The sequence below is a fragment of the Oryza sativa genome, chromosome 11, assembly GCF_034140825.1.
Source record: "Oryza sativa Japonica Group chromosome 11, ASM3414082v1".
NCBI lineage: Eukaryota > Viridiplantae > Streptophyta > Magnoliopsida > Poales > Poaceae > Oryza > Oryza sativa.
This window is the reverse complement of record NC_089045.1, coordinates 1007689-1018859: the sequence shown is the minus strand read 5'-3', so window position 1 is coordinate 1018859 and position 11171 is coordinate 1007689. Positions and strand designations below refer to the sequence as shown.

At 42.2% G+C, this 11171-nt stretch overlaps 1 long non-coding RNA gene across 1 annotated transcript; it reads left to right on the top strand.

The window, feature by feature from the left end:
* The first annotated feature begins 2456 nt into the window (after nt 1–2456).
* On the top strand, nt 2457–3843 carry LOC107278539 (uncharacterized). The gene is made up of 2 exons (XR_001541408.3): nt 2457–2803; nt 3391–3843. It is a non-coding gene; the product is annotated as an uncharacterized lncRNA (long non-coding RNA).
* Nucleotides 3844–11171: the final 7328 nt, after the last annotated feature.

Genomic DNA, 11171 nt, shown 5'->3' with positions numbered 1-11171 from the left:
GTGTCCCACCAGGCGTGCCAAAAACGTGTTGATGCGAAAAACATGAGGTCTGGGAGATCTGCTTAACTCCAGTGCAGGTACAAAATCATGCCTTTTAGGTTCGTGAGCGTGCCAGTTGATTTGATCCTGCAATCAACAAGAAATAAAGACAAAGAAACCGCAGTTAAATCCATAAATGATAGCCGATCGGCCAGTCACCGATGACATATCATTTATTCTTGAGCCAATGTCATATGTGAGTCGATCGGCAGTTGTGAATGAGTAAGTTAAAACTAAATCTATTCGATCAGCTGTAGATGTTAACAGTACATAATTTTTATGTTGATATATGCTTAAATCAAGTGATTGGGATAGATCGATCACCATACCGAGGCAGTATAAATCACTTAGATCGAAATAAATATTAACAATGAGATTATAGATGCTCATAGCATAGCCCATCAGATAGATCTAGCGTGTATCGGCTAATACTCTGATACTACTCTATATTAAGATATTAAAGCAAGTAAAATATACCAAACATAGAGCTTAATAAACCTAAATGCAATAGGATCTTAACATAAAGGGCATATTTAGCATAACAATTGAGCATATAAGACATAAAGGTAAATCAGGTAAGATCGGCTGAAAGCTCGATGCTACTCTAATCAGCAACCAAGAAGCAGGCTTGAGACTATAGTTCTAAACACGACTTATGAGATCAAACTCAACTAATGCAGCCATAAGTATAAAAAGAAAGACAATATCTAGACAATCAAGCTATTGGAAGCTTCATAGAGTGGTAGATATCCTATATAATCTAAGCCAACGTCGATATTTAACCTAATCGGCTGCTTCCTAACGATAGATATTAGCCGATTGGAGGTTAGATAACGATATTGTCGGAGATTATATAAGATACATGATAACTCGACAACTTACATAAACAAGATTAGAGTATCATAAAGATGGAAGCACTAATCCCGAGAACGCAAGCCGCCATAACAAGTTTTACCTCTAGTTGAAGATCGAAACCGATGCAGCTCAACCTGAAAGCAAGAACTCGTCGAAACAAAATGAAAGTAAAAGGGTGGCGATGCGCCGAGATTGTTGTTGAACGTCTGTTGTTGTATTACATGGGGCTCGGGGTCTATTTATACCCGAGATTACACAATATGTCCTTGTCGGACACGACTCTTATCTCTAACAAACTCTAACATACCATAAATCTTTGCGGCAGACATTTGCCCACACTTATCTCTAAGGAAATTACATAAAATATCCTAATTAATAGATACAATTGCCTATTCAGGACTCAATCCAAGTGTGGTGATCCATGCGAAGCACATTAATTCAATCCGATGACGTACACTGAGTTGTATTGTCGGGATCGGCTCAATCGGCTAACCCTGTCTGACTCGAACTCTGCCGATCCTAGTCGTAGCCGATTTGGATTCCAGCCGATTCTTGCTCTGTTTCTGAAACAATCTTGATCTTGGATTCCGCTTCAATCTAATCTTTATCTCCGATACTTAGATTACCAAATTTGGTCGTTAATAGCGTCGCCTCATCTGGTCCCAATCTTGATCTTGGATTCCGCTTCAATCTAATTTTTATCTCCGATACTTAGATTACCAAATTTGGTCGTTAACAGCGTCGCCTCGTCCGGTCTCCCGTGCACCTACCCCAAATCCCCATCTCGCTGTGGTCGTCGTCGCCGCTACGTCGCCTCGCCAGATCCGCTGCCGTCGCCGTGGTCGTCGTCGCTGCTCCCCATCGCCGCCAGATCCGCCGCCGCCGGTGCGGAGGCCGGACTCGCGTCGCTTCGCCGTGGTCGTCGTCGCCTCGCCAGATCCGGCGACCCCGCACCCGGATCCGGTGAGCCCGCCGCCGCCAAGCTCGCCACGCCGTCGGCGAGCTCGTCTGCGCCGTCGTGGGGGGAGGAGGATGGCGGCGTCGAGCCATCTCGCCGTGGTCGTGAGGAGGACAGCGGCGTCAAGCCATCCGCCCTCACCGTTGCTCCCCGCCACCACCACCGCTGCTCCTTGCCGCCGCCAGATCCACCGCCACCGCTGCTCCCCGCCTTCGCCAGATCCGCCACCGCCAGAGCTCGAGTGACACTGATCTGCCACCGAAGGTAGAGGGAAAAGAGAGGGCGACAACGGCGGGTTGACTGGGAGAAAAGAAAGGGCGACGACGGTGAGAGGGCTCGGGGGAGAGAGAGAGGGGGGAGGCAGAGGGAATAAAAAAGAGAGGGAAGAGGCTGACAGTGGGTCCGGTGGTGTTTAGGGGTGCATATGTACATCTTTTAGTTGCTATAGGGTCCAAAATAAAAGGTTTTAATAGGCTTGATAATAAGATACACCGTAAAGGCTGACGTAAATAGTGACTGAAATACAAAATATATTTTTGAGTGGTTTTTACGTGTTTCTATTCTAAGTGGCGTCTTAAAACCACTGGTGGTTGTGGCCACCAGCGTACATGACCTGAGGCGTTCCTCTCCCACCACCACCGTTCATCCCACCCGCACGCGCACACAGCAAAGCAAAACCAAAGCAAAGCAAAGCTTCGTTTCCGCTGCCCCCCACAGGCCACTGGAGGAGGAAGAGCACGCAGCATCGCCTCTCTAGCGGCGGCGCATGGCATAGGCATCGCCTACGCCCCCCCCCCCCCCCCCCCCCCTCCCAATCCCGCCCAAGAATGAGAGCTTGGGCCTCCACTACAAGAGAGAGACCCACCACCACCACCATCAACAACAGCAGGAGATAGATGGACAACTGCGGGACGCGAGAGGAGAATGCCGTCGTCGCGGCGCACGCCCAAGGTATTCTTCACTTCCTCCTTTTCCTCGGATTGATTTCTTTAGGGGATTTCCCAGGGATTGTTTCTTGGGATGCTGGTTGTTGGGATGGGATCTCGGGTTGGATGATCTGAATTTCATCAAAAAAAATTGATCTTGGTGGTTATTTCTGGGTTCCCCTGATCTCTAGGACTCTAGGTTGGTGGGTTCAGTGGGGAATTGACAAAAGCACTGTCTTTCCTTTTTGCTATATATGATGACCTATGGCTTATTGGGACCTTTGGATGGGTGTTCTGGTTGCAAATGTTGATTCTTGTTAGGTCTCCAAATCGGCATTTTGGTACTCTCGGGTTTAGCTTTGATTAAAATCCGATATCAACATTTGCTCCAAATGTTCAACATTGTTTTTCTGTTAGTTGCACATGGGGATTCTGGGATTTTGATTTACAGTCTACATTTGATCAACATCCATTCTTTTTTCCTTTTTTTTTTTGCGGGGAAGCCTCATCTCCTTAAGCTTTCTGGTGTGGTTGCTCTGTGATTTCTTCTCTGCTGCATATCCTTATCTTCTTGGTTGCTGTATCAGAAATTCTACTTCATTGTGTTCATAGGGACAATTTACAGGCACTTCCCCCAATAGTGCTGCAATTTCTGTGCTATCTGCTTCACTGAGGCACTGTTGACTTTCAGTTTAACAGAAAATAGACTTATGATCCTGCAAGTTGGAAAAACATAATCACTTCTTGCAGTTTGCTGCATTGTTTAAGCAATTTGGAGCCCTTTTTTTTATTGCATGCAACTGTGCAGTAGATCTGGTCTCCTGGTCCTGTTTACCTCTTGCTGTAATCAACTTGCCCATGTATGTACTTTTTTTACAGTATTTTTAAGTAGAATACCATTTTATAATTGCTAGGAATCGCCAACGCTCGTTTCCAGTAGTTCTCTTGTTAGTTTGTGATTATAGCTTTCCTAAACGTATTTCAGCAGGATTAGCTCTCTTTCATCCAACCATCTCTGTGAATGCTCAAAATTCAATATGAAAAAAAAGCTTGCCTTTTATCTTATATGTATAAGAATTTATGGTAACCTTAATTCGTTTTTACCTTGACTATTTTTTCTTTCTTGTTGTTGAAATGTCATCTTCTCAGTTCAGCAGCTCCACTTGCTACAACATCCTGTCAAGAAGGAAAATACTATACGTACGATCTTTTGTTACGATCCAAGTACGATCTAACGCCGTGTCATCTGTGTATGTTTTTTCGCGTGGGACCGAAACTTGCAATCGTCAACAGAGAGTAGTAGAGAACGTTTGATCGTAAAGCAATCGTAAACAAAATGTCGTATGTATAGCGGTTCTCTCTGTCAAGAATGCTGTTGCAGAGAGGAAGCACACCCGCATCTCATCAGATATGAGTGATCCTTAACACCTAGGAAAATTGAAGATGCCAAGAACATCTCCATATACACGTTATGTGATTGACTTCACATTGTTTGAACTCGAGACCATCACAAAGAACTTCCGTGCTGACTACGTTCTTGGTGAAGGAGGGTTTGGGACTGTTTACAAGGGCTACATAGATGAGAATGTCAGGGTTGGTCTGAAGTCACTACCTGTTGCAGTCAAGGTGCTCACCAAAGATGGACATCAAGGACACAGAGAATGGCTTGTGAGTTGCCATTAGGTCAAGGCCGCCGGATATGGTGCTAGGAGCTCATGGCCGCCAGATCTGGTCAGTCCGGCGACTCAGAAACGAGGAGAGTCGACAGTGCTCTGGAAGATGACGGTGGCTTCGACGAGAAGAGGAGGAAGATGGGAAACAATGAGAAGGAGAGGAAAGAGGATGGGGAAGGAGCAAATGAGACAGTGGAGGTGAGCGGACTGCAGGCGTTGCATCGCGCGAGGCACCCGCCCCTGCATCCGCTCATCCAGGTTGAGGAGCGAAGCTCATTCCCCGCGTTCCTCTAGAGCCTGGCTGTGGAGGGAATCCTGCATCCTTAGGGCTTGGCTAAGATCTTCGAACAGGCAACCAAACAACCCGAAGTTGCATGGGCGGGTGCGAGCCAAAACACATGCAGGCAACCAAACACACCCTATGGTTGCCATCATATGCTCACCACATGTGGCTCGCATGCTTAAATAACTAACGGCATAATTAGATCACTCGATGACGACGCATATCGGTGTTCGCTATATATACTATCGACTCGTAAGTATATATTTAATACACATTTCATCTTTTATTTTCACCAATTTCAAGATGATAGAGTTGGCGGACATTGGAAAAATCTTGTCCGCGATAGCACCGCTCTATTTCACCCTTGCATTGGAGTACTGCTCTTCCAGGCGGTGGTGGCGAATCTTCACGCCCACAACCAGAAAATTGGTGAGTGACGCAATAGAAAAGCCGCTTATACACCAGTCGACGACAGTGGTGCATAATGCCTCTTCCCGAAATCTTAACCCAAGACCAATGCCGATTGCGGCGACTATAATTAACTTTGATATGCTATCAGCCGCTATAAGGCTGTACCTCACATGTTCGCTTGGTTTGCTCTTCCCTTTTTCACCTTTGAATTTACGCTCCACCTTGATCCCTACAATGTCAAGCTCCACTAGTGTACCAACTCATGGAATCTATCTCTGTCATTTCTATATTACTAACCATGTTTATAAACAATTTTACAGTTGATCAGGCCATCAAAGGATCCCTCTTTGCATGCATGCACAACTGAACTGAACAAAAATAAAATAAAATGCAGGTCAGCTTTAGCTTGTGTTGTGGCTAAGCATGCACCTCATAACTCACAAAATTGGAGGGCCTAAAAGCCTCCAGCGAAGAGTTTTTTTGGCGTGGATCTATCAGACTGGTTAATTAGCTATGTCGACATGTAGCTAACTAGCTATGCATCCATCTAGGGATGATTTATCTACAATAATCGCTGGCAATCTGTCTGATCGGCTTGAAAGATGGATGCCCACATGTTTAATCATGAGGTAACTACTGGTTCCTTTTTTTTATAGGAGTAGAAAAGCTTAAAATCACTCCCTTAAATCACAAGTGACGCTTTTACATTGATATGGTTTCCAAAATGCAACTTGATTTGCATACAATTGTATTGTAGAAAAGTTTATGAAAAAATAGCATATCTGAATGTTAAAGACGATATATTTATTTCTTATAGTAGTGACAACTAACATATGCTATGCTAGCTAGTTCGGCTGACGTAAATTTTTATTTGTTTGAATTATGGGGTTTAACCAACTCCTGAGCAGATCAGGCTGTAACTTGAGCTCTGCCACTAACAGTTGCACTGCCGAGTGCTGCCTATGGTATGTATGCTATAAAAAAGTGGCCAACCACCGAAAAATGCTATTAGTTGTACGTCCGTACTCAACAATGTCATTGGCTCCATTACTAGGTTTAACAAAGATACAGATGAATCTTGCCTTTGGCGTTCCTCGTTCAATCAACTCCTCTGCATTTCCAAGCACATATAGCTACTGAGAAAAATAGATCACTATCCTAGGGTAAGAAAAAATGATCTCTATCGTAGGAAAGAAAAATATGGATGATGTGTAAGCAAATGATCATGGCTTGGAGCCCTCGCACGTTCTCTTCAACTGTCACTGCTGTACTCCAGCAATTTCTTTACTCGGCCATCTTTTTTATTTCTTTTGTCTCGCAAGGCCAGCTTAACCTTTTGCTCTGGATTACTACTGTATTTTAAGCCTGATAGTTAAAGGCCATGAGCTAAAACGTAGTGACAATTTTGGTGCTAAAGTTTATTCATGGTGTGATCTTGTGCCATGACTAAATTCTGAGCAAAAGTGAACCATAAATTGGAACCCAGTTAGTACATAAGGAAATCCACTTCATAAGAGTATAATTGAACTCCTTTAAAACGCAAGAATTTACCGGATTCCTTCGAAATTTGTCTAAGATTCCTGTGTGCAATTAAAGAATCTCTAGTTTTAGACAGACCCTGGCCCTGATGATCTGATCTACACGAGTTCCATTTACAACCTTAACTACCTTAAAGGCACTTGACAACAATGTTAACTACCTTAAGTTGATTTGTTCATTTCATCGGAGAGGGAGGGTCCCTGCAAGGCTGCAATTGCATATGCAGTAGCAGCTTTAACTTGTGATAAGAATGCGGGTGGTGGTGGGTAGTTTGCATTTATTTATTCTGGTCCATTGATGTGCTATGGTTTTGTTCAGTTTTAGGGCAAGTGTAATAGGGAAAATATGCCTACTATTAGCCACTTATGTCAGCTCCTTTTGCATTGCTGGAAGAAAGAGGGAGTGGAGAGAGAGAAGCGGTCGACTAAATTGACGACGGCTCCGCACGGGCGCCTAGACACAGCATGCTGGCGATGGATGCTGTAATTGGTGAAAAGATTAGGTGAGAGATAATTAAGGTGGGCCCACATGGAAAGAGCATCTGTGATTGGTAGATAGTCTAGGAGAGAGAACCAAGGCTTGACCCACATTAAGAAAAAAATTAATGACTCGGTTAATTTTTATATTATCTTTAATGATATGGAAATAACATGTACTCCCTCCGGCCAAAAAAAGACAAACCCTGGGTTTCCGTGTCCAACTTTAACTGTCCGTCTTATATGAAATCTTTTTATAATTCGTATTTTCATTGTTGTTAGATGATAAAACATGATTAATATTTTATGCGTGACTTGTCTTTTTAATTTTTTTTCATAATTTTTTTAAATAAGACGGACGGTCAAACGTTGGACACGGAAACCAGGGTTTGTCTTTTTTATGGGACCGAGGGAGTAAGTATCTAATAGATGGCTGCTTACTCTCTTATTAGACTTTCCCTTAGGCCCTGTTTAGATGGGACTAAAACTTTTAAGTCCCTATCACATCGGATGTTTAAAAATTAATTATAAATATTAAACGTAGACTATTAATAAAACCCATCCATAATCTTGGACTAATTTGCGAGACGAATCTAATGAGCCTAATTAATCCATGATTAGCCTATGTGATGCTACAGTAAACATTCTCTAATTATAGATTAATTAGGCTTAAAAAATTTGTCTCGTGAATTAGCTTTTATTTATGTAATTAGTTTTGTAAGTAGTCTATATTTAATACTCTAAATTAGTGTCTAAAGACAGGGAAGTTAAGTCCCTGGATCTAAACACCACCTTAGTCTGTGGCGTTGCTTTTGCAGAAACGGAACGAGTACTACGACAGTAAAAGCTTTGTCAATGGAGAGTAACTTAGGAACAGGTCTTGCATTAATGCTATTGCCCAGAAGTTTATATCACAACCTTCTGGCACAAATGCAGCGGGTAGATGATCCACAATTTTACAGTCTTGTGGTTACTATCTCCTGTTGCTGATATAGCTTAGGAAACTTCAGATGCAACCTTGATGATGGTGCTGACTTGGGTGATACTGGAGACCCTATTTCCCTGTATATGGGGCTTTGTGGCTGCCAATACAAGCTGTGTTATTTTGAGATGGGTAGATTTTTTGTTCAGGATTGTTGTAGAGTTTGAATGTTAAGCTTGATTAACTATTCCTGATGCTTTATTTCGGAGTTGCCAATTATATGTGGCATCATCTTGATCTTATGAGTCCTTTTCTCATATATATTGGTACACTTCTGTTATGATCTGGTACTGAACATTATCAAACTGATATTTGTGTGGGTCGGTGACAGCAACTTTGTCTAGAATCTGGATGTTTTTTCAAGGCTGGGTTGGTGACAGTTGGGATCTTTATTATGATACACATTGATGTGTGAATCACTGGACATTGACAAAATGGTTGCAAGCAGTAGCAGGCTGCCAAATGGTCGCAGTCTGCTGGTTCAGTGTGGGACACGCAAATCGCCATGGAAAGGGATGCGCTACCTGTGATCTCCAAACAGTAGCACACTGATGAGCAGCCGGGGCACGAGGCTCCGGGCCAGCCTGTGCCTGCTCTCCTGTAAGAGCTAAGTTCAATGGTATAGTATAGTCCACTACTAGCTCTAATTCATCTATAACCAATCTAATAGTTGATTTATACAATAATTGCTTACTATACTATTAATACATGGTCCCACCTGTCATACACACACTGTGTCTTGGAGTCCGTGCTGCAGCTGGCTACAAATCTGTAGCCCGCTGTTCTTTTCTCTTCTATTTTATCTCTTTAAAATATATTTATAGCTGGCTTATAGCCTATTACTGTACCCGCTCTAAGCAACTTACACTGTTTCTTCTGGCCGCTGATCACTTGATTTGCCTGCCAATATATGTTGGCTTGGCTTTGATTTTGGACTGTGACACCTGTCTAGTAGCTTTTGTGTGTTTATCACTCCATCTTGCTCACATGTGAATGGACCTGCAGAGCTATGGTAAATAGAACAGTACTACGTGTTATGAACACGCGTGACTTGATGGACTCGAGTGTCTGTTTCTGTTTGGTACACCATTTCATTTTTTTTTCTTGGTGGAGGCATGCACTTTCTAGCCCCAGATGTACAAAGTTGAGGTTTTATCCTTTGCGGTTACTGCTAGAGATGAGATCCAGTCTGTTTTCATATGAATTTTTCTACTATGTTCCAAGCTGATTAGCTGAGAATGTAGCTTGCCCCTGTGATGAATTGGAATTTTGGAATACTGAACTGTATATGGAGTGGAGTTGAAACTTGAACTTGAGGTAGAGCGTGACATGAAAAGAGAAAATGAAGAAATGTGCAAGTGTTTTGATGGTGTCGCCATGCGAATGCGATCCTGTGGGGCAAGGTGAAGAGATCGAGCTGCTGCATAATCCAATGAGACCGCATCTGACGACTGAAAAAAAATAAAATAAAATGCATGTCAGCTTTAGTTTGTTCTATGGCTAAGGCCATTTCCAACCCAATAACTATGATGATGTCCATAACATCAAATAAGCTGCCACCTAGGATGAAAAATGATATGGTAAGTGAATAAATGAGGAAAGAAAAGAAAATCATGTCTTGCATGAGACATGGTTTCTACACAATATCCAAGACATCATGTGAAATAAGTAGCATTAAATTTAAATATAAAATAGTGGTGTTTGCATTGGAAGAGTAGTGTCTAGTACAGTTTTTTTATGATGTAAAATTTATGGAAACTATATATAGTGTGTTTGGGTTGGGAATGGTCTAAGCATGCACCTCATGACTCACAACATTGGAGGGCCTAAAAGCCTCCAGCGAAGAGCTTTTTGGCGTGGATCGATCAGACTAGTTAATTATGATATCACATCAGTTAATTACTTCACTAATTAACATATCCCAAGAACTCTCAAAACTTACAACCATGTGCAGACACGCACTTGCAGGCCTAATCACGTACTTGTCGCTACTAATCCATCACAAGGAGGTACACGTAGCCGCTACCGTCCAATCACTTCACACGTATCATGACCCTTCTCATTACATGTTGACATGTAGCTATGCATGCATCTAGGGATGATTCATCTACAATAATCGCTGACAATCTGTCTGATCGGCTTGAGAGATGGATTCCCACATGCTTAATCATGAGGTAACTACTGGTTCCCTTTTTATAGGAGTAGAAAACTTAAAATCACTCCCTTCAATCACAAGTGACGCTTTTACATCGATACGGTTTCTAAAATGCAATTTGATTTGCATACAATTGTATTGTAGAAAAGTTTATGAAAAAATAGCATATCTGAATGTTGAAGCAGATATATGTGTTCCTTATAGGCAGTGACAACTAAAATAAATATGCTATGCTAGTTCGGTTACAGTAGTACTAAATTTTTATTTGGTTAAATCATAGAGTTTAACTAAGGCCATGTTTAGTTTCAAAGTTTTTCTTCAAACTTTTAACTTTTTCATCACATCAAAACTTTTCTACACACAAAAACTTCCAACCTTTCCGTCACATCATTCTAATTTCAACCAAACTTTCAATTTTAGCGTGAAATAAACACAGCCTAACTGTTGAGCCAACTTCCGAGTAGGTTGGGCGGTAACTCGGGCTCCGTCACTCACCAATTCTCTAGTTGTGGACGTGAGATTCGCCACCACCGCCTAAAAGAGCAGTACCCCAATGCAAGGGTAAATATAGAGCGGTGTTATTGCGGATTAGATTTTTCCAATATCCGCCCACTCTATCATCTTAAAATTGGTGAAAATAAAAAAAATAAACTATATATTTAAGATATACTTACAATCGATAGTATATATAGCGAAAAATGATATGTGTTGTCATCAAGTGATCTAATTATGCTGTTAGTTTGTTAAGCATGCAAGACATATTTGGTGAGCTTATGATGGTGACCGCAGTTTGTTAAGCATGCGAGCCGCATGTGGTGACCTTATGATGCCGACCACAGTTTATTATGCATGCGAGTCCATATGATCACAGTTT